At 37.1% G+C, this 24,547-nt stretch overlaps 1 long non-coding RNA gene across 1 annotated transcript; it reads right to left on the bottom strand.

The window, feature by feature from the left end:
* Positions 1-461: 461 nt before the first annotated feature.
* On the bottom strand, positions 462-8,219 carry LOC145271078 (uncharacterized). The gene is made up of 2 exons (XR_013865683.1): positions 7,301-8,219; positions 462-7,215 (listed from the first exon to the last, which is right to left on the bottom strand). It is a non-coding gene; the product is annotated as an uncharacterized LOC145271078 (long non-coding RNA).
* Positions 8,220-24,547: the final 16,328 nt, after the last annotated feature.

Here is a 24,547-nt window from a genome sequence, read left to right as displayed (position 1 = left end):
AACTCTACAAGTGCAGAGTTCTTTATAGTTCAAAGTAATTTGTATGTTTGTTAAAAACTACTTCAAAAATGCTGTTTGACTTTTAAAGACAAAACCAATATTAAGTATTTAATGGTCATGCCGAAAATAGTAATATATCCAAAAATGACCAAAACTCACCAAGTGCAGAGTTCTTTATAGTTCAAACCAATATTAAGTAATTTTTTTTTTTTTTGCATACATTATTGCTGATATTCATGCTGCTCCTCTTTGATCAAATTGTCTCTAGGATGGATTAGGGCTGGGGGTCAGGGTTAGCTTTTTTTTTTTTTTATATTTGATATGTAATTCTATGTCGATTTTTTTTTAATGTTTTCGAGTATGCTGAAAACGAATATCACAGTTAAATTCGGGGCTTATAAATCGTTTACCAGATATCAATAAACATGATGTATAACAAATAGATAACACAGAAAATAGACTTATAGTTTTAAAAGGTTTATTAGAAGAAAAATATGTAACCCACAGTGGGGACCCTAACAGGTACTACCACTCCGGGTCAGAGTGGACCTGGGAGCAATGGTAATTAAAGGGTGGCTCCACACTCCCCAAGCCCGCTTATGGAGCTTTACCATCGGATACAGTTTAAGGTCATATCCAGGACCCTGAAGTGGCGGCGGCTATCCTGTTCTTGTAGAAATTTTGGATGGGAGTGGTCTTCTTCTGGGAGAAGTTTCGGCTGGTTGCTAAAAAAAAAAAAAAAAGAAAAAAGAGACAAGTTTTAATCCAACGGAAATGGAATCATGTCGCTACAAGTCCGAGTAATTTTGAAATGGATATATCTATAAAAGTGAAAGTGTACAACTTATAGTATAAACCATTGAAATGTTAGATATAGTTTCCTTGGCCATGGATCTAACGTAATAAATTCATATGACCCTTAATCAATAATGGTTACTGTGTCAAAGTTAAAAATAAAGGAAAAATATATATAAGTGTAATTATTACTTCACGCGACAAATAGCTAGGGGGTTGCTTTAATCCACGATGTATTTGTAAGTCATGCCGTGCTTTCTTTTCTCTAGCTTTAATTTAAACCTACGTCACTGCCAGTGGTCATACACGCAAACACGTAACGGGTTCTAGCCTTCCTCCCTGCTACCACGCGTTTTTCCTTGTTTGGCTCAACACAAAACCCCCAAACTCCCACGGCTAAAATGCTAGTTTTGTACAAAGTACTGAGATGCCAGACAATTATGCTAGTTTAGAACTTTCAGGTCCAAGTAATCAGCCACATTTTTCAGTTTTGGGGCATAAATATTACTGCAAAGGCGTGTAAAGGGCAAACTCGAATTTGAGCGCAATCGTTATTCTAATAATTGCTAATTTTTAATATGCCATTATTATTATCATTTTTTTATATGGATCAGCAAGATATTTTTAGAACAGCTTATCACTTATTCTCTGGTATATTTTTGGTTTTAAAGTATTATTTTAGTATTAGTGTTTAATCTTTCAGTATTTATACAATTTAACATTTTGATATTTACATTTATGTCGAGGTTTAGTGTTTATTATTTGATCAGTTATAATTTAATTTAGCGCTAATTTATAAGTTATGTTTTAGTATCTAATCATGATTTTTTTTGTTTTTAATTATTAGTTTTAGTTTTTATAGTTATTTAATATATTATAATTTATTAGAATATATTAACAGTAGTAAAATTATATTACTGATCCATAATGAAAATGATAATTATAGCTGGAACAATTATATCGAGAGCATTGCCAGGGCCGCTGCGAGGAAGGTGGGCTCTCTCTCAAGGCCACTATTCGCCCATGTATGGAGTATTGCTGTCATATTTGGGCTGGTGCATCGGCTACTAGTCTCTCACTCCTTGACAGGGTTCAAAAGAGAGTCGCAAATCTGATAGGCCCTAAACTGGCATCTAAGCTTCAGCCTCTGTCCCATCGTCGAAACGTTGCATCCCTCTGCCTGTTCTACAAGTATTATAATGGTGAATGCTCTGATGAACTGCAAGCACTTGTGCCCCCACAACGTAAACACCCTCGACAGACCTGACAAGCTGCAAAATCCCACCCCCACACTGTAGAGATCCCTACATTTAAAAGATCTTTCTACTCCAGTAGTTTCTTCCCCAGAACTGCTAGAATTTGGAATTCCATTCCAGGTCACTGCTTCCCCAACTGTACTGACATGCATAAGTTCAAGTGCAACGTGAACCAACACCTCCCTGCCCAAATCCCTACATAGTACCCTAGTAGATGTTTCCCCCTGATAGTGGCAAAGTGCCTTGTTTGGGGTGAAATTGTAATAAAAAAAAAAAAAAAAAAAATAGTAATGTAAATATTTGTATATAATTACAAAGCATATTGTTCATGCATTTACATACAAATCCACATGAACAAGGAAACCTATCTCTCTCGGCAAAAATGAGTTCAAACTGAAGAAATGTTATATATAATTGTTTTCGGCTAACTTTACCAAATCTGTGCGTATGGTAAAAATAAGTAAAAAAAAACAAGTAATGTTCAACGCTGCAAGAGAACTAGAAAGAGAATAAAAGTTAATAGACAGGATAAAGTCTGGAACAAAAAGAGAAAAAAGAAATTAGCGAAATTTATCAGGTGCGAAAAAAGCGAGTAATGTTCAACGGTACTGGAGAACAAGAAAAGAAAGGGCCAATTAGAAGCTGGAATCATCAAAATAGGGGTAGGCTATAGAAACAAAATTTTTCAAATAAATGCCAAAAGTGGCTTATTATATGTAAATAGATGGGAACAAAAAAATTGGAGGGTCGCTGGCCCCAAACGTGATTTGACCGCGTCAACACGTGAAAATGGCCCAAATTTCGGCCCCGAACACACTTAATCATTTATTGAAAGCCACAGGATGCATTTTTTGACTATAAATGCATTTGTATCATTAAATCTAACATTCCCATTGGCTATCTCACAAGTAGGGTTTTTTTTTTTTAGGGTATCTCAGAGTCCAAAATGGGTCAAAATTACCCCAAAACTAGCCAAAAATGGTTGGAAATCACGGATTTTCCAAAATGCACCTCCCAAGACACACAGGGTGCAATTTTTGACCATAAATGGCTCTATAAATTTAAATCTAACATTCTATCCCACCTATATAGGGCTTTTCAAGGTATCTTAAGGGTTCAAAATGGGTCAAATTTACCCAAAAATTAGCCAAAAATGAATGAAAATCACGGATAATCCCCAAAATGCAGGTATTATATCTCATCGGGCTCCTATAAAAACTCCTGTATGGCTTTTTACAGTTGGAAGACTTCCATTTGTATTTAGAGATCTTTGGGGGATGTAAAAAGGGTCAAAACAATCCAAAAATGACAAAATTACGCTTTACGGTACATAACATATGAATCATTAGTTCATTCATCAATGATACTGTTTAGAAACATTGTAACTTTACTACATCAACTTCTCAGAAAGTAATTAATTGTAAATTGAACATTGAATGTCAATAAAATGCTGTCCAAGAAGAGTCTGAATTCATAGTGTTCTCATAGTTACCCCAAAATTGATGAAAATGGCCCTCGATTCGCTATTTCTAGATTTGTAACCAATATATTGAATAACTTGATAAAAGCTATGAGTAATTAGCAAAGGAATTATTTTCTTATTTCAAGACACAGCTTCACTTCACATTACTTTAAAATCATTCAACAGTAAAATATCAATATAATGCATTAAATGTTGGCTGCAGCACAGGAATTTGCTACAGCTATTTTGATTGACTCCTGGAAATTCCGTGCACCAGTTCGCAGATTGTAAGTGACATGTGTTTGGCTGGCGATCTCGGTACATGGGACAGTGCTACGGATTGTACCCGATCTGTTTAATGAGTAGTTCAAATTGTTTGAGGTATCATGCTCTGGCACAATGAGCCATTTGCGAGAGAGAGAGACTTTTGATCGGCAAAGAATCTTCGTTCATGTACATCAAATTCATCAGGATTCACATCTTTTGAAAGTATATTGAGAAGGACATGGTGCTCTCGTTTCCATTTAATTATATTCACACGTCTGGAACCCTTTGCTTCGTAGACATCTTTATCGTAAATTTTTAGCCATCGATCAAGTTTATGTTTTATCCCAGGTATTGTAACATAACGAACATCACTTCCAAAGGCTTTCTGCCACAATTGTAGTAATCGCAAGGAGAACTGGTCAATATGATTTTTCTGTGTCGTGGTACCATATTTGGCAGCATGATGTTGCTGCACAGCTTGAACACATTCAGCCTCAGTTGGAAGAGAATCAAGCAGAAGATAAGTCCAATCGTCGTAATTATAATCTTAGTTCAATCAAATTCACAATTAATGCTATGCAATGTTATCGTGACTATTTAAAGATGCCATTCCATTGATACAGAAAGAAAACATTTCCTTATTTGGTAATTTTCCATCTATAACTCAAATTAAGCCCCTTTTTGACAACCTATGTTGATTCTTAGGGACTTTTTGACTCATTGGCTAAATCGGCCATATTTAGCCCCTTTTAAAGGTCCTTATACCCCTCATTAACAGTGCAAAAGTTAGGAGAGTGCCTGCTTCAAGCATTTCCCAACAGTTTCTGCCATGTAGAGGTGTCTTTGAGCCCATGGGATGTGCATTTTGGAAAATCTGTGATTTCCGACCATTTTTGGCTAATTTTGGGGTAATTTGACCCATTTTGGACTCTGAGATACCCTAAAAAAAAAAAAACCCTACTTGTGGGATAGCCAATGGGAATGTTAGATTTAATGATACAAATGCATTTATAGCGAAAAAATGCACCCTGTGGCTTTCAATAAATGATTAAGTGTGTTCGGGGCCGAAATTTGGGCTATTTTCACGCGTTGACGCGGTCAAATCACGTTTGGGGCCAGCGACCCTCCAATTTTGACCCGTTTGAACAAAATCACTTGTTCCCATCTATTTACATATAAATGAAGGTAATAAGCCAGTTTTGGCATTTATTTGAAAAATTTTGTTTCTATAGCCTACCCCTAATCAAAAGTCATTAGACAAAAAAGAAATCAAGTAAATAGGACATTATAAGAAAAAATTCATCAGGTGCTGTAAAGAAATGCTCTTTTAGAATCTTCAAGTCTCAACACTCATTAGTAAAAATAACTAAAAAAACAAGTAATGTTCAACGCTGCAAGAGAACTAGAAAGAGAATAAAAGTTAATAGACAGGATAAAGTCTGGAACAAAAAGAGAAAAAAGAAATTAGCAAAATTTATCAGGTGCGAAAAAAGCGAGTAATGTTCAACGGTACTGGAGAACAAGAAAAGAAAGGGCTAATTAGAAGCTGGAATCATCAAAAGTCATTAGACAAAAAAGAAATCAAGTAAATTAAGAAATTAACTGAAACCCATCTAAAACAAAGCAAATTCAGCAGCTGGTACAAAACAAGTGCTAAAAGGTGGTTTAGAGTCCTGAAGTCTCAACAATCACTAGAAAATTAGAAATAAATCAAGGTAGTGGTTGCAGCACCACCAAGACACATTGATACAATAAATGAAACCTTTATGAATTCGATGGGAAGTTGGAGTTGCTTATAAAAAAAAAAATATATTATTACTTACTTTAGGAATTTCTGGAACTGCTTCCAAGATGGGGATGAGAGGGGTCATGGGTGTTGCTGCTGCTGGTGCTGAAAACTTGAATAACTTTTTCTTTTTTTTTAATTGTTTTTTTCTTTTTTTGGTTTGTTTGTTTTATTTATTTTCCTTTAGATCACAGTATTTTATTTTTTGTGAAATTTTCTTTTTTTTAAAAATTATAATTAGAAGAAGATATCAATACTTACTTTATGACTTTCTGGAACTGCATCCAATATTGGGATGACAGGGTCATGGCTGTTGCTGTTGAAACCTGTAATAACTACTTGTATTTTGCATTATTATTTTTACATTTTTTTTTAGGTTTATTTTCCTTTAGATCACAGTATTTTATTTTTTGTGAAATTTTCTTTTTTTAAACAATTATAATTAGAAGAAGATATCAATACTTACTTTATGACTTTCTGGAACTGCATCCAATATTGGGATGACAGGGTCATGGCTGTTGCTGTTGAAACCTGTAATAACTACTTGTATTTTGCATTATTATTTTTACATTTTGTTTTCGGTTTATTTTCCTTTAGATCACAGTATTTTATTTTTTGTGAAATTTTCTTTTTTTAAAAAATTATAATTAGAAGAAGATATCAATACTTACTTTATGACTTTCTGGAACTGCATCCAATATTGGGATGACAGGGTCATGGCTGTTGCTGTTGAAACCTGTAATAACTACTTGTATTTTGCATTATTATTTTTACATTTTGTTTTCGGTTTATTTTCCTTTAGATCACAGTATTTTATTTTTTGTGAAATTTTCTTTTTTTAAACAATTATAATTAGAAGAAGATATCAATACTTACTTTATGACTTTCTGGAACTGCATCCAATATTGGGATGACAGGGTCATGGCTGTTGCTGTTGAAACCTGTAATAACTACTTGTATTTTGCATTATTATTTTTACATTTATTTTTTTCGGTTTATTTTCCTTTAGATCACAGTATTTTATTTTTTGTGAAATTTTCTTTTTTAAAAAAATTATAATTAGAAGATATCAATACTTACTTTATGACTTTCTGGAACTGCATCCAATATTGGGATGACAGGGTCATGGCTGTTGCTGTTGAAACCTGTAATAACTACTTGTATTTTGCATTATTATTTTTACATTTTGTTTTCGGTTTATTTTCCTTTAGATCACAGTATTTTATTTTTTGTGAAATTTTCTTTTTTTAAAAAATTATAATTAGAAGAAGATATCAATACTTACTTTATGACTTTCTGGAACTGCATCCAATATTGGGATGACAGGGTCATGGCTGTTGCTGTTGAAACCTGTAATAACTACTTGTATTTTGCATTATTATTTTTACATTTTGTTTTTGTTTTATTTATGTTACTTTAGTACATTGCATTTTACTGAGTGTATGTTAATTATTTTGTTAATTTTTATTAAAATAAAATACCTGTAACAGAAAAATAATTCTGGCTATGATCAAGCATGGGTGAATATTTTCGGTTAGACTTGCTAAAGTTGGTTAAAGGAAATATAAGCAGAAAGGAATTCGTTTTAATCACTAGCAACACAACGAAAGAAATACTTACCTGAGGATTGTGCTGATTCTAACTAGAAGCTGCAGTAATGGAAAAGAGGAAAATTAAACTTGTCAATTACAAAAACTGAAATCGAAAAGAAGAAACGCTTGATGCTTTACTCACCTCTGGCTGGTCGTGGTCGCCATCAAACTGAAAAAGGAGGGAAAGGGTGGAATCCACTAGTTACCAGGTACCGTACAGGAAAGGACAGTCTGGGCAGGTAGGTGATGATCTCCCCAAAGTGGAGCGCTACATAAAACATGCATTGCTACGAACATCCTCCGAAAAAGGCGGTTTCTACTCAGAATAAAAGGCGGAGCAGAAAACGGAAGTGTTCTCTCTACTCAACACGATTCCTAGAGAGATACCACAAGATTGTGCGTGAATGAGGAGGAGGTGATGAAAGCTCACAAAACTGCCATTCCTACTATCGTATCGGATATTATTAATCGGAGGTCCATCATTGCATTACCGCCCCAGCTCGTAGTTGATAGATAGTAGGAATAATATTACCAGCGCCCTTCAGGCAGCTTGTGAGAACACACAAACTAATGGTAGTATTACTCTAGTCGTTCCTGGTCGAATGGAGCCATGCATGCATTATGTAGTAACACGAGCACGTGTCGCCTGATAAGAAAGAGCGTAGGCTCACCCACTTGGGGAGATTCCCTATCCAGACTTGCACCTATTTGTACACCTGGAACCGGACTCAGAACCTCGACAATGAGAAGAGTCAAGGAGAGCAAGGTGTTGAACTACCTAAAGAGGTCACCATATAAAACAAGCGTTGCTGTGAACAACCTTCCAAAACGAGGGAAGGGACTTTTTGTTCTCTCTACCCAACAGGATTCCTAGAGAGATACCACTAGATTGTGCGTGAATGTGGAAGAGCCTATGAAAGCTCACAAAACTGCCATTCCTACTATCGTATCGGATATTATTAATCGGAGGTCCATCATTGCATTACCGCCCCAGCTCATAGTTGATAGATAGTAGGAATAATATTACCAGCGCCCTTCAAGCAGCTTGTGAGCACACGCAAACTAATAGCAGTATTACTCTAGTCGTCCGTAGTCGAGTGGAGGCACGCGTGAATTACATAGTAGAAACACGAGCACGTGTCGCTCCCTCTTCGGGGGAATTCGGAAAAGCGCACCTTGCGCTGCAGGTATTTGTTGAGCTGGGAGTTGACTCAACACCTCGACACTGAGAAAAGAGCTTTAGAAAAGCTCCAGATTAGTTACCTGCAAAGTCGAGGAAAGTTGGAGGACCAGGCCTGCGAAGGAGAACACACACAATTTGGGCCTTGATGGAAGCACACGGGAGAGAGGGAGGCCCATTTTTCTCTTTCGGGGGAGTGTTCTCCTTCCAGCCTGCTCGAGCACGTCTTTTCTGCTCGCCACATGCAAGCGTATAAAAAGACGACCAGATGACGGACGCAACAAACTCATGCCATCATTAACTGGATTTTGATCGGGTTCCGTACAACAAGGTGTTGAACTCCCTAAAGAGGGCACCATATAAAACAAGCGTTGCTGCGAACAACCTTCCAAAACGAGGGAAGGGACTTCTTGTTCTCTCTACCCAACAGGATTCCTAGAGAGATACCACAAGATTGTGCGTGAATGTGGAAGAGCCTATGAAAGCTCACAAAACTGCCATTCCTACTATCGTATCGGATATTACTAATCGGAGGTCCATCATTGCATTACCGCCCCAGCTCGTAGTTGATAGATAGTAGGAATAATATTACCAGCGCCCTTCAAGCAGCTTGTGAGCACACGCAAACTAATGGTAGTATTACTCTAGTCGTTCCTGGTCGAATGGAGCCATGCATGCATTATGTAGTAATAAAATAAAATACCTGTAACAGAAAAATAATTCTGGTTATGATCAAGCATGGGTGAATATTTTTGGTTAGACTTGCTAAAGTTGGTTAAAGGAAATATAAGCAGAAAGGAATTCGTTTTAATCACTAGCAACACAACGAAAGAAATACTTAACTGAGGACTTGTGCTGATTCTAACTAGAAGCTGCAGTAATACAAAAGAGGAAAATTAAACTTGTCAATTACAAAAACTGAAACCGAAAAGAAGAAACGCTTGATGCTTTACTCACCTCTGGCTGGTCGTGGTCGCCATCAAACTGAAAAAGGAGGGAAAGGGTGGAATCCACTAGTTACCAGGTACCGTACAGGAAAGGACAGTCTGGCCAGGTAGGTGATGATCTCCCCAAAGTGGAGCGCTACATAAAACATGCATTGCTACGAACATCCTCCGAAAAAGGCGGTTTCTACTCGGAATAAAAGGCGGAGCAGAAAACGGAAGTGTTCTCTCTACTCAACACGATTCCTAGAGAGATACCACAAGATTGTGCGTGAATGAGGAGGAGGTGATGAAAGCTCACAAAACTGCCATTCCTACTATCGTATCGGATATTATTAATCGGAGGTCCATCATTGCATTACCGCCCCAGCTCGTAGTTGATAGATAGTAGGAATAATATTACCAGCGCCCTTCAGGCAGCTTGTGAGAACACACAAACTAATGGTAGTATTACTCTAGTCGTTCCTGGTCGAATGGAGCCATGCATGCATTATGTAGTAACACGAGCACGTGTCGCCTGATAAGAAAGAGCGTAGGCTCACCCACTTGGGGAGATTCCCTATCCAGACTTGCACCTATTTGTACACCTGGAACCGGACTCAGAACCTCGACAATGAGAAGAGTCAAGGAGAGCAAGGTGTTGAACTACCTAAAGAGGTCACCATATAAAACAAGCGTTGCTGTGAACAACCTTCCAAAACGAGGGAAGGGACTTTTTGTTCTCTCTACCCAACAGGATTCCTAGAGAGATACCACTAGATTGTGCGTGAATGTGGAAGAGCCTATGAAAGCTCACAAAACTGCCATTCCTACTATCGTATCGGATATTATTAATCGGAGGTCCATCATTGCATTACCGCCCCAGCTCGTAGTTGATAGATAGTAGGAATAATATTACCAGCGCCCTTCAAGCAGCTTGTGAGCACACGCAAACTAATAGCAGTATTACTCTAGTCGTCCGTAGTCGAGTGGAGGCACGCGTGAATTACATAGTAGAAACACGAGCACGTGTCGCTCCCTCTTCGGGGGAATTCGGAAAAGCGCACCTTGCGCTGCAGGTATTTGTTGAGCTGGGAGTTGACTCAACACCTCGACACTGAGAAAAGAGCTTTAGAAAAGCTCCAGATTAGTTACCTGCAAAGTCGAGGAAAGTTGGAGGACCAGGCCTGCGAAGGAGAACACACACAATTTGGGCCTTGATGGAAGCACACGGGAGAGAGGGAGGCCCATTTTTCTCTTTCGGGGGAGTGTTCTCCTTCCAGCCTGCTCGAGCACGTCTTTTCTGCTCGCCACATGCAAGCGTATAAAAAGACGACCAGATGACGGACGCAACAAACTCATGCCATCATTAACTGGATTTTGATCGGGTTCCGTACAACAAGGTGTTGAACTCCCTAAAGAGGGCACCATATAAAACAAGCGTTGCTGCGAACAACCTTCCAAAACGAGGGAAGGGACTTCTTGTTCTCTCTACCCAACAGGATTCCTAGAGAGATACCACAAGATTGTGCGTGAATGTGGAAGAGCCTATGAAAGCTCACAAAACTGCCATTCCTACTATCGTATCGGATATTATTAATCGGAGGTCCATCATTGCATTACCGCCCCAGCTCGTAGTTGATAGATAGTAGGAATAATATTACCAGCGCCCTTCAAGCAGCTTGTGAGCACACACAAACTATTTTAGTATTACTCTAGTCATCCGTAGTCAAGTGGAGGCACGCATGCATTACACAGTAGAAACACGAGCACGTGTCGCTCCCTCTTCGGGGAAATTCGGAGAAGCGCACCTTGCACTGCAGGTATTTGTTGAGCTGGAAGTGTGGACTCAACACCCCGACACTGATAAAAGAGCTTTAGAAAGCCTCCAAACCAGTTACCTGCAAAGTCGGGGAAACTTGGAGAAGCAGGCCTGCGGAGGAGAACACGCTCAAATGGGGCCTTGGAAGCAAACGGGAGGGGTTAGGGTTAGGATAAGGGAAAGGGATAGGGTAAGGCCCATTTTTCTTTTTTTGTTCGGGGAATGTTCTCCTTTCAGCCTGCTCCTTCCTTAACACGTCTTCTTTGCTCGCCACATGCAAGCGTATAAAAAGACGACCAGATGACGGACGTCATTTCCTGGATTTTGTTTTGCCAGAGCCCATTTAGCCGTGTAGTTGTTGTTCAACTACAACGTTACACCCCCCTACCACGGTGAGGATAGGGTTGGACTTTAGGGGGGAAAATACACATCCACATTTACTAATCTTACTCTTGCAATGTTGTTGTAATAAACAAAAAATTAGGAAATTCTTTAATGATTGCATTTTCGTAATTTTGGGATATGTTACGATTGTCGACTACAACTCAGTAGCTAGGATTCTTTTTTTTTTTTTTTTTTTTAAATATCAATTCGAAATGGCGACCGATTCTCTCTTTAACACGGTAAGTTCGGGAAAAGGTGTTATAAATAATAAACTAGACAAAATACTATTAAAAAACCACCCAATATATGTCAAGTTATGTCACGTTAACATATATTGAGCGAATTTCTAACAGTATTTTGTCTGGTTTATTATTTATTACATCTTTTTCCGAACTTACCGTGTTAAAGATAGAGTCGGTCGCCATTTTGAATTTTCCAATATATCGGTAAACACTGTTTTTTCGAGCTGAATAAACATGTTTAATTTAATAAAAACACGAAAATTATATACAGTTTGGTAAAAAAGTAATTTATCTTGCCTTTGATAACATTTATTTGTTATATATTTGTTTTTTGACAACTGTTTCGAATCTATGTGTCCAGTCCAGTACTAATACACACCCGGTTATTCTATATTAAATAAATACTGAAATCAAATTATGAATAAAAAAAAAATATAAAAAAACTGAACTAATTTGGTGGGCTGAAATAAGGAACCAAGCAGAGAGCCGATGCGAGGTTAAAGAGACAGACAGACAGAGGATGTAGTTGGAGAGATACAGTACAGCTAGATAGATAGATAGACAGACAGACAGAGAAATATTTTTAATTTAAATCTAAATTAACGTCTTCTTATTTAATTTGTTAGGTGAAAGTCTACATATAATATTATTTAAACAAATAAAATGAGTAAACGGTCGGTAATTTCCGTAACGCCGACCACAACACTCGTGAAATTCCGTGGAGACAAGTTCTTCAAGGGAGACAATCAAGATTTCCGATTATCTGCCCTTGATTTCTTAGTCTGCCTTTTGCTTATACGCCATATCAACCCTTTTCCAGGTTATTTAATGGCGATTTCAGTATTTTGGAATGAAAATGCTTTTTATAGAATAATTTTTTTTTTTTTTTTTTTTATTTATGATTAAATAAGCGACGTGGTTATTCTATATTAAATAAATGCTGAAATAAAATTATAAATAAATAAAAAAATACAATATAAAACCATCGATAATTTAACACATATTCTCAAACAGAAGATTAATACTCGATTTAAAGTTTGCAGCAAACGATTAAAAATACAACAAATTATAAATAAATATACATTTTATTTGACAATGATATCTGTAAAAAAAGGAAACGTGTAGTATCTGTTCTTTTTTTTTTTTTCGTTTAATGACATGAAATAATTATAGGGTTTGTATTACTGTACACATAGATTCGAAAAAGTTGTCAATAAACAAATATATAACAAATAAATGTTATCAAAGGCAAGATAAATTACTTTTCTACCAAACTGGATATAATTTTCGTGTTTTTATTCAATTTAACATGTTTATTCAGCTCGAAAAGCATACAGTGTTTACCGATGTATTGGAAAATTCAAAATGGCGACCGACTGTCTCTTTAACACGGTAAGTTCGGGAAAAGGTGTTATAAATAATAAACTAGACAAAATACTATTAAAAAACCACCCAATATATGTCAAGTTATGTCACGTTAACATATATTGAGCGAATTTCTAACAGTATTTTGTCTGGTTTATTATTTATTACATCTTTTTCCGAACTTACCGTGTTAAAGATAGAGTCGGTCGCCATTTTGAATTTTCCAATATATCGGTAAACACTGTTTTTTCGAGCTAAATAAACATGTTTAATTTAATAAAAACACGGAAATTATATCCAGTTTGGTGGGCTGAAATAAGGAACCAAGCAGAGAGCCGATGCGAGGTTAAAGAGACAGACAGACAGAGGATGTAGTTGGAGAGATACAGTACAGCTAGATAGATAGACAGACAGACAGACAAATATTTTTAATTTAAATCTAAATTAACGTCTTCTAATTTTTTAATTTGTTAGGTGAAAGTCTACATATAATATTTAAACAAATAAAATGAGTAAACTTTTTTCGTAATTTTTGGACATCTTACTATTGGCGACTTTACAAGTGAGTGTGTAAATCAATTTTAACGTCATTCGACTGTTAGGTGGAAAGCACACATAAATACGACGTTAATATTTCACACCGGTGGTCAATAAACTGCACGAGTACTCAAACATCTCTCAACCAAACAAAGGTGAAAAAAACTAAACAAATAAAATCAGTAAACGGTCGGTAATTTCCGTAACGCCGACCACAACACTCGTGAAATTCCGTGGAGACAAGTTCGTCAAGGGAGACAATCAAGATTTCCGATTATCTGCCCTTGATTTCTTAGTCTGCCTTTTGCTTATACGCCATATCAACCCTTTTCCAGGTTATTTAATGGCGATTTCAGTATTTTGGAATGAAAATGCTTTTTATAGAATAATTTTTTTTTTTTTTTTTTTTTTTATTTATGATTAAATAAGCGACGTGGTTATTCTATATTAAATAAATGCTGAAATAAAATTATAAATAAATAAAAAAATACAATATAAAACCATCGATAATTTAACATATATTCTCAAACAGAAGATTAATACTCGATTTAAAGTTTGCAGCAAACGATTAAAAATACAACAAATTATAAATAAATATACATTTTATTTGACAATGATATCTGTAAAAAAAGGAAACGTGTAGTATCTGTTCTTTTTTTTTTTTTTCGTTTAATGACATGAAATAATTATAGGGTTTGTATTACTGTACACATAGATTCGAAAAAGTTGTCAATAAACAAATATATAACAAATAAATGTTATCAAAGGCAAGATAAATTACTTTTCTACCAAACTGGATATAATTTTCGTGTTTTTATTCAGTTTAACATGTTTATTCAGCTCGAAAAGAATACAGTGTTTACCGATGTATTGGAAAATTCTAAATGGCGACCGACTGTCTCTTTAACACGGTAAGTTCGGGAAAAGGTGTTATAAATAATAAACTAGACAAAATACTATTAAAAAACCACCGAATATATGTCAAGTTATGTCACGTTAACATATATTGAGCGAATTTCTCAAAGTATTTTGTCTAGTTTATTATTTATTAATAAATCTTGCGCATTTGGGGTAACGTACCCCTCCTGCCTGGCATCGTGGCGGTTGCACTGGCCGCTGACGCAGACCAAAGTGTAGTGGGGGAAAAGAAAACCCAGGGGAATGGAGGGGGAGGAGCGGACTTTGAAGAAATTAGAGTTTTTGACTTCCCCTCACGGGGATGTCGGGTTAGCAGCTCAGATCCCCCCGCGAGGGGGGGAGAGCAGAGAAGAAAGACGCAGTGGGTGCTAGCGGGCCAGAGTGCCGCGTCGCAATTAAGAGAGAGAGGGGATAGGAATCCCTGCCCACAGAGGGGAGCAGAAACGAAGCACCCGCCCTACCCCACGTCACCCTACCCACTAACTTACCCCAACGGAAGCGAGAAAGAGAGCCCTGTCTGCTCGATCCACTGGGAGAGCAGCGAAGATAGATAAAGTTTGGGCCTGGCAGGTCAGTGCTGCTCAGGCAATTAAGTGTGGAGAAATTAGACCATCCCCTGTCTCTAGAGGGAAGAGACCGGAACGAAGAAAAAACGCATGCAAAAAACCAACAAAAGCAGGTCTCAATTACCAGCTAGTGGTGTTGGTCCCGAGATTCCAGTCTCCCAAAAAAGGGGATCGGTTTCCGGGTCCAAGCTCCCAACTACCCACTAACTTACCCCAACGGAAGCGAGAAAGAGAGCCCTGTCTGCTCGATCCACTGGGAGAGCAGCGAAGATAGACAAAGTTTGGGCCTGGCAGGTCAGTGCTGCTCAGGCAATTAAGTGTGGAGAAATTAGACCATCCCCTGTCTCTAGAGGGAAGAGACCGGAACGAAGAAAAAACGCATGCAAAAAAACAACAAAAGCAGGTCTCAACTACCAGCTAGTGGTGTTGGTCCCGAGATTCCAGTCTCCCAAAAAAGGGGATCGGTTTCCGGGTCCAAGCTCCCACAAATGTGGAGTCGGTCCTTGCTAACGAAGGTTAGTATGAAAACACCTTAACCTATCCAGAAACCCGGTGGCGGACAGTTTCGTAACTGAGAGAACAGATACTACACTTTGATCTTGTCACGAGGGCCGAGAAAGTCGTGGAAAATTCAATACATAAAATCAACAGCTTTAATTTCTATGAATCGTCATTCGCGTATCGGTGCGAAGTCAAGTGTCGGCGTTAGAAAGCCGTTCTTAACATGGAGAGATTGGGATACGGCCATTCCGAAAGTCGTTCTTAAAATGGAGAGAGGAGGGGGTTTTGTAACCATTCCGTACAAGCATCTAACAATTTAATAACAACCATCAAATGTTAAATAAAAATAAGATCAATAAAAAAATAAATAAAAATAAAAAAACATCAAATCAAATAAAAACAACGATCAATGTGTCATATCTGTTAACGAAAATATTTTTTTTAATTATTAGCAAATAATTCAAAGTGTAGTATCTGTTTTATTATTATTAATGACAGTTTAAAGGCTCCAAAATCACTTTCGAATTCAACATCAACTGTCGCATTAACTCGCATCCCTACAATTCTGAAATCTCGTCCCAATAGTGTAGAAGCGCCCATTTCAACCTAATAACATGGATTTCAATATCTAATAAAAAACATGTACTAATTTTTATACAAATACAGAAAAAAGAAACGGTTACTACGTTTAGCCAGAAAGACATAATTAGTAATTATGCATTTATGTTACCGTGTTTTTGTATTTGCATTTCCTTTTTTGTTTTGTTTTTTTCGTTTTTTCATTTGAAATTCAAGTTTCACGACAACTTGATTACAATGTTAGAATACAAAGAATAGATTTCTAAATAACACCGTTTTTATTTCGGCACGGTAGCATAACTGCATATACTTTTGAAGGTTTTTGTTTTTTTCCTATTATAATCATACGTATATTTTGAGTCTATGACGTAACTGTTCCTTAGTTCGTCTTTATCAATGTTACAGCATATTCCAAATATCACATCCATCTGTAGAGTGGTTTATTTAAGTGATATTCATTAACAAATATAGGGTTTGTATTACTGTACACATAGATATAAATTATATTGAAAATTATATATAAAGAACGAAATGTGTAGTGTCTGTTCATTTTTTTTTTTTCGTTTAATAACACGAGGTAATTATAATAACTTAAATAAAATATCATTTTTTTTTTATTATTCACTTTAAACATTAAAAAAAAAACAAGATTATTATTTTACATAAAAGAAATGCTGAAATAAAATCACAAATTATACCAAAAATTACTTATCTTTCTTCTAGTGAAAACTCCCAGTAAAAATACATGTGTCTCTAACCACGACGTTTCGTGAAATGGCAAATTCCCCCCAAACATATTTCTTCCCGCGTTTATTTCATGTGAGCACGAGAGAGAGAGAGAGAGAGAGAGAGAGAGAGAGAGAGAGAGAGAGAAACAGAGAGAGGGGGGAGAAAGAGAGAGAGAGACAGAAAGAGAGAGAGGGGGAGAGAAAGACGGAAAATAATGAAATTATGAAAGTAATAAAACAATAAAACTTCCACCCACACACCCACACACTCCGCACGTGTTTGCACTCTTGCCCGGGGTCAAACGGAAGTTAAATGAAATGTCGTCAAAGTTTTGTTTCTGTCATGACGTGGCGAAGGGTGGGGGTATGAAGCGAATTTGAAATTCAACGAATTTTATTTCAACGCGCCAATTCCTCCCCCTCCCACCGCCTCCCTCTTTCGGATCGTAAAAATAACTGTTTTTTTTTTGTTATTAAATTGTATTTTTTTAAGAAATCGTTACCTTAAAAGTTCAGAAAGCCATTCTTAATGTAGAGAGGATCATGTTAACTATTCTGTCCAATAATTTAATAAGCAGAAGATCTGATAAAAATTCAATTTAACTTGTATTAACACTTTCAATCTCTCCATGATAAGAACGGCTTTCTGAAAAAAAAACACCTCACAATCTGGAAAGCCGTTCTTACCATGGAGAGATTGGGCTCCCCCCAATTCCGAAAGTCGTTCTTAAAATGGGGAGAGGAAGGCGTTTTGTAACTATTCCGTACAGTCACCTAACTATTTAATAAAAAAAAAACATCGGGTTTGTATTACTGTACACATAGATTCGAAAAAGTTGTCAAAAAACAAATATATAACAAATAAATGTTATCAAAAGGCAAGATAAGTTACTTTTCTACCAAACTGGATATAATTTTTGTGTTTTTATTCAAGGTAACATGTTTATTCAGCTCGAAAAACATAGTGTTTACCGATGTATTGGAACATTCAAAATGGCGTCTGATTCTCTCTTTAACACGGTAAGTTTGGGAAAAGGTGTTATAAATAAAAAACTATACACAATACTACTAAAAACCCGCCGAATATATGTCCACCTATGTCACGGTAACATATATTGATCGAGTTTGTACAGTATTTTATCTGGGTTTTTATTTATAACACCTTTTCCCAAACTTACGGCTGAATAAACATGTTATATTGAATAAAAACACGAAAAATATATCCAGTTGGGTAGAAAAGTAACTTATCTTGCCTTTGATAACATTTATTTGTTATATATTTGTTTTTATTACAACTTTTTCGAATCTATGTGTACAGTAATACAACACCAAAACATTAAATGTTAAATGAAAATAAGATCAATAAAAAATAAATAAATATAAAATACATCAAATCAAATAAAATAAACGATCAATGTGTAGTATCTGTTAACGAAAATATTTTTTTATATACACGTTGACTTGCCTTGGTCTATAGAATCTAACTCTCATTCAGGTATGCTGAAAACGAATATCGCAAGGAAAAGTAGCTAAGACAAATAGTTTTAGAGCAAGTTTTATTAATGCGTGTATTGTGAAATGTAAATCACTGGCGACCATGTTTGAACAGTTTGAACAGGCGGCGTATGAAAGGGGCCAACTCTCAGTTTGTTCAGGTATGCTGAAAACGAATATCGCAGCAGAACTTAAAACACTTGTTCAAGTACGTAGAAGAGTAACTTATCTTGCCTTTGGTAACATTTATATATTATATATTTGTTTTGTATATCAACTTTTACGCTTGGTTGTCTTAACTCCGAAGGATTAACCTTAGAATTTCCACAGGTCTCATTAGTTAAAACGAATTATTTCGCGGTCCAAATTGGCGTGAAATAAACAAATCTGACTGACACAGGGTTTGCCATTTCCGGTTGTCGCCGCCGACAACGCTCTTATATTTACAATCGAAAGCGTCGCCAAGTCCGTTCGTCGCTGTGTCTGTGTGTGTACCTATTTACTATGCCTCCCCACGGGACAGAGTTAGACACCAGGGTCGTTTTTTTAACGTGGAGAAAAGGTACAAAAATAAAAACTGTCTCAGTCGTGAAGGATTTCTCCTCCACCGAAAGAGAACAAGAAATAGAAGTGCAGCATCTGAAGAACAGATGGTATTTATTTGCTCCCCCACCACCGAGCAAATTAGGCACAAGGCCGATTTTTAATGTGAGGACTGAGGGGGAAATGGGGAACAACTCCCCGGGGAGTAGGGGAGCGGGATGGTGACAATTGGTATGAAGGGTTACCCCTACATTGACCAAGGTCTTATATGTGGGGTCAGCCCCATATACGGTCTTTGCTGGCAGTATCTGCCGGAACAGATGGTATTTATTTGCTCCCCCACCAAGCAAATTAGGCACAAGGCCGATTTTTAATGTGAGGAGTGAAGGGAGGGGGAAGGGAAAAAGGGGACCAGCTCCCGAGAGGTGGGAAATGGGAGCTGGTTAATGGTCAGGCATGTGGGGTTGCCCCCACATCTGGTCTTTGCTAGTCATAGCTAGTCATAGCCTGCAGTATCTGCCGGAACATCTTGTCACGAGGGCCGGCAAAGTCGTAAAATTCAATACATAAAATCAACAGCTTTCATTTCTATGTATCGTCATTCGCGTATCGGTGCGAAGTCGAGTGTCGGCGTTCTTGTCTCATTGAAGGGGAAGTAAGTTTTTTAACACAGTTGCGTTGGAAATGCATTTCTGCACGTGCATGGCTGGACGATAAGAATAACATTACAAATAAAAACAATAATTATTATCTTCAAGTCTCTTCTTAAAGGGGCTTTTCGGCTGGCTACGAAGTTACAACTAGCTAATCGACACTCGACACTGTCAATGAGTTATGCGAAACAGACGGACTGTTCCGCTGTATCACAGTTATTAAGTGTGGTTAGACTGAAACTCATTAAAGCCAGTAATCTAAGTTTCAACTTGCTAATAGACATTCGGCACTTTCAATGAGTTATGCGATCACCGCCACTTGTCCAAAAACGGACTGTTCCGCTGTATCACAGTTATTAAGGGTGGTTAGAGTGTAACTCATCAGAGCCAGTAACCTAACTTACAACTAGCTAGTTGACATTCGACACTGTCATTGAGTTATGCGATACACTGCTAATTGTCCAGAGACGGACTGTTCTACTGTATCACAGTTGTAAAGGGTGGTTAGACTAAAACTCATAAGAGCCAGTAATCTAATTTACAACTAGCTTATCGACAGTAGACATTTTCACTGAGTTTACGTGTGTGTGTGTGTGTGTGTGTGTGTGTGTGTGTGTGTGTGTGTGCTTCGTTAACATTCGGACTGTCATTTTAAAATCGTTCGGGTATGCTGAAAACGAATATCGTAAGGAAAATTAGCACAGACACGTAGTTTTCGATTTATTAATGCGTGTATTTTGAAATGTAAATCACTGGCGACCATGTTTGAACAGGCGGCATATGAAAGGGACCAACCTTCAGTTTGTTGAGGTATGCTGAAAACGAATATCGCAAGGAAAATTAGCAGAGACAAATAGTTTTGGAGCTAGTTTTATTAATGCGTGTATTTTGAAATGTAAATCACGGCGACCATGTTTGAACAGGCAGCATATGAAAGGGGCCAACCCTCAGTTTGTTCAGGTATGCTGAAAACGAATATCGCAAGGAAAATTAGCACAGACAGACGAATAGTTTTCGAGATAGTAATGCGTGTATTTTGAAATGTAAATCACTGGCGACCATGTTTGAACAGGCGGCATATGAAAGCGGCCAACCATCAAGTTGTTCAGGTATGCTGAAAACGAATATCGCAAGGAAAATTAGCAGAGAATGACCGACTACTAGTTTTGGAGCTTGTTTTATTAATGCGTGTATTTTGAAATGTAAATCACTGGCGACCATGTGTGAACAGTTTTAACAGGCGGCATATGAAAGGGGCCAATCCTCAGTTTGTTCAGGTATGCTGAAAACGAATATCGCAAGGAAAACCAGCACAGACTGACTATAGACTCACCATCAAAGTATTGAAATATTTTTTATTTTATAAAGGAATCACTACTTATCAAGCCCCAGAGGCCACTCGAGGATAAGGGTTAAAGTGTGTACATACAGTAGTCAATGGACAATATCATAGTAATCGTTAGAAGTGTAAATTTGGTAAATTGGATTATTTAAGAGGAACGGCTCATCAAGAACTTGTTTACATTGGACTTGAAGACGACGAAATAAAAATATAAAGTTGAAAGAACTAGCAAAAAATATCATTTTAACGATGCATTTCAAATCGTAAACTGCCTGTTTACATTTTTTTTTACATTTTTCGAAGATAATAAAAAGTGTAAAAAAAAGCAAACCTTTAGAATCCTAAAAAGATCTCCCGGGAGCATTTTTGCAACATGAAAAATATACAAACCAAAATAAAGAGAGGAGGCAACCCTGCTCAAAAATATGGCTTATTACATCGCCTAAAAAAAGAAGAAGAATCGGTGGCTCCGTGGGGAAGTAAATTGTATTCTTTTTTCTAACTTAGTTTTAAAAAGTTTTTATTGCTAACATTTATTTTCATGAACTCTAACCACACCTCACAACCCTAATCCGGCCGGTCGGGGAAAAACGTTTTTATTTTTTTAAATTTTCGTGAATACGACAACACACATACGCACGCATGTACACACATACACACACACACACGCACGCACACATAAGCATATCGCTTGTAACCAAGCTAAAGAAGAGAGAGAGAGTGGGGGAAGGAGAGAAAGGATCGTACGTGCCGGGGTCAAACAGAAGTTAAATGAAATCGATTATAAATCGCTCGACAAAGTTGTGTCAGAACTTTTTATTCTATGAAACTTAAGATTAATAAAACGAAATAATCGTGACCCGTGGAAATTTCATGGCGAATATTTCGCATTCAAGAGAACAAAACGAAAAAGTAGTGAACAAATAAATATATAAGAAAATGAATGTTACCAAAGGCAAGGTAAGTTACTCTTCTACCTAGATCACATTTTTGTTGTTTTAACTTATTTTAAAACGTTTATTTAACACAAACAAAAGTAGCGCACGGTTTTAAGTTAGAACAATAAAGAAGTGTCTGACATTTTACAGACATCTTGTGAGACTCGATAATCGCTCCAAACTCGAAAATTAAGCAAAATACTGGTAGGAACACATCCAATAAATGTCAGCAAACGTTCGAACATGTTTTCTTTTTCACATTAGCGAAACACTTATCAGAGAAAAAGCGAAAATGAGAAGCAAACACAAATGAAGAAGTCGGTTTTTATCGTTGAGCACAAAAACAACAAAAAAAAGAGTATCTAATCTAATAGGCCCCGTGCGTGCTATAGGTCAATCTCCAACGTCTGTCCCATCGCCTCCTCGGTGTTGCATCCCTGTTTACAAGTACTTTAATGGGATGTGCTCTGATGAACCCATAGCACTTATACCAGTGCCCGGAAAACTTGTCCAGAGAAAACTCGTCTCCGGAAAAACCGTACCCGGAAAACTCGAACCGTCAGTTTTTTCAGGTATGCTGAAAACGAATATCGCAAGGAAAATTAGCAGAGAAAAATAGTCTTGGAGCTAGTTTTATTAATGCGTGTATTTTGAAATGTAAATCACTGGCGACCATATATATATATATATATATATATATTATATTTTTAACTTTTTATAACTTTTTAAATTACCGGGTGCTAACCCCTCTCTCTCTCTCTCTCTCTCTCTCTCTCTCTCTCTCTCTCTCTCTCAACGACGCACACACCCACATACACACACACTTGCATAAACACACACACACACACGCCCACGTTCACTCTTCAAACTAAACAAATTTAACTCAGCACACACACACACACATACACACACTCGCATAAAGACACCAACACACACAAACACAAAGTATTACTCTGTGTGTGCGTGCGTGCGTGCGTGCGCGCATATCACGCCACATTCACTCTTCAACTAAACAAGTTTAAATCAACCAATGAAAAGGCAGCTAGGTAACACAAACTCCATAAAAGGTAAAAAGGTTGCGACATCGACTGCGAACTGTTCGGTTTTTCCCGGAAAAGTTAACGGTTTTCACGGCGATGGTGAAATATAAAAAGAGGCCTAAAACGGGCTGTAAATTCAGTTTGGACCCTGGCAGCGAGATGAGTTCCGGAAGAATAGATGACCAGCCAGTCGACCCAGCTAAGCCGCCGCCCTGCCGCTCCTCTGTCTACTTCTCTGATGTCAAAAAAAAAAAGGTATTTCTTGTCGTTTCAAAGTAGATGACGCATTTATTTCAGTTGTGTAAACTGCACAAGTGTTCAAATGAACGTTGTTAGTATGAGCACAGTTCATAAACACGTCGAATTTCTTTTCAAATTTCGACACTTGTGTAGTTTACACGATTTTAACGTTTAACGTCTTTTTATATTTTATTATACTGTTAGAAAGCCAGCCAACAAATATTACCGTGACAATTGTGCAGTTTATAGACCATGCTGTTCTTGGTTAAAATATTTAAATTTAAATCTAAATTAACGTCTTTTTTTTTTAATTTGTTAGATGAAAGCATACATATAATATTATTTAAGGGTGGTCAATAAACTATAGAATTACCGTGACAATTGTGCAATTTATAAACCGTGCTGTTCTGGGAAAAAAATATTAAAATTTAATCTTAATTAACGTCTTTTTTTTTTAATTTGTTAGATGAAAGCATACATATAATATTATTTAAGGGTGGTCAATAAACTATAGAATTACCGTGACAATTGTGCAATTTATAAACCGTGCTGTTCTGGGAAAAAATATTAAAATTTAAATCTAAATTAACGTCTTTTTTTTTAAATTTGTTAGGTGAAAGCATACATATAATATTATTTAAGGGTGGTCGATAAACTATAGAATTACCGTGACAATTGTGCAGTTTATAATCCGTGCTGTTCTGGGGAAAAAATATTAAAATTTAAATCTAAATTAACGCCTTTTTTTTTAAATTTGTTAGATGAAAGCATGTATATAATATTATTTAAGGGCGGTCCATAAACTGTAGAATTACCGTGACAATTGTGCAGTTTATAAACCGTTCTTTTATTGGATAAAATACTGGATGTGTATTTTCCCCCCTAAAGTCCAACCCTATCCTCACCGTGGTAGGGGGGTGTAACGTTGTAGTTTAATAGCTACACGGCTAAATGGGCTCTGGCAAAAAAAAAAAAAAATCCAGAAAATGTCGGCATTAGTTTGTTGCGTCCGTCATCTGGTCGTCTTTTTATACGCTTGCATGTGGCGAGCAAAAAGGCGTGATGGGGGCAGGCTGAAAGGAGAACAATACCCGAAAGATGTAAACCGAACGAAAGAGAAAAATGGGCCTCCCTGCAAGGCCCCGTGTTCTCCCCAGCCTGCTCCCAGTTTCCCCGACTTTGCATGCAACTGGTTTTGAGCTTTTGGAAAGCTCTTTTCTCAGTGTCGGGGTGTTGACTCCACTTCCAAGTTAACAAATAGCTGCAAGTCTGGGTACGGTCCGATTGGTTCCGAAGCTCTTCCGCTGTGAGGTGCGCTTTCGAATCTCCCGAAGGGGGCTACCCTCTAAGCAGGCGACACGTGCTCGTGTTACTATGTAATGCAGGCTTGCCTC

Source organism: Euprymna scolopes, chromosome 46 (genome assembly GCF_053919585.1).
Source record: "Euprymna scolopes isolate OS-2025 chromosome 46, ASM5391958v1, whole genome shotgun sequence".
NCBI lineage: Eukaryota > Metazoa > Mollusca > Cephalopoda > Sepiida > Sepiolidae > Euprymna > Euprymna scolopes.
Note: the sequence above shows the minus strand (reverse complement) of the source record. Positions and strands in the feature narration are given on the sequence as shown.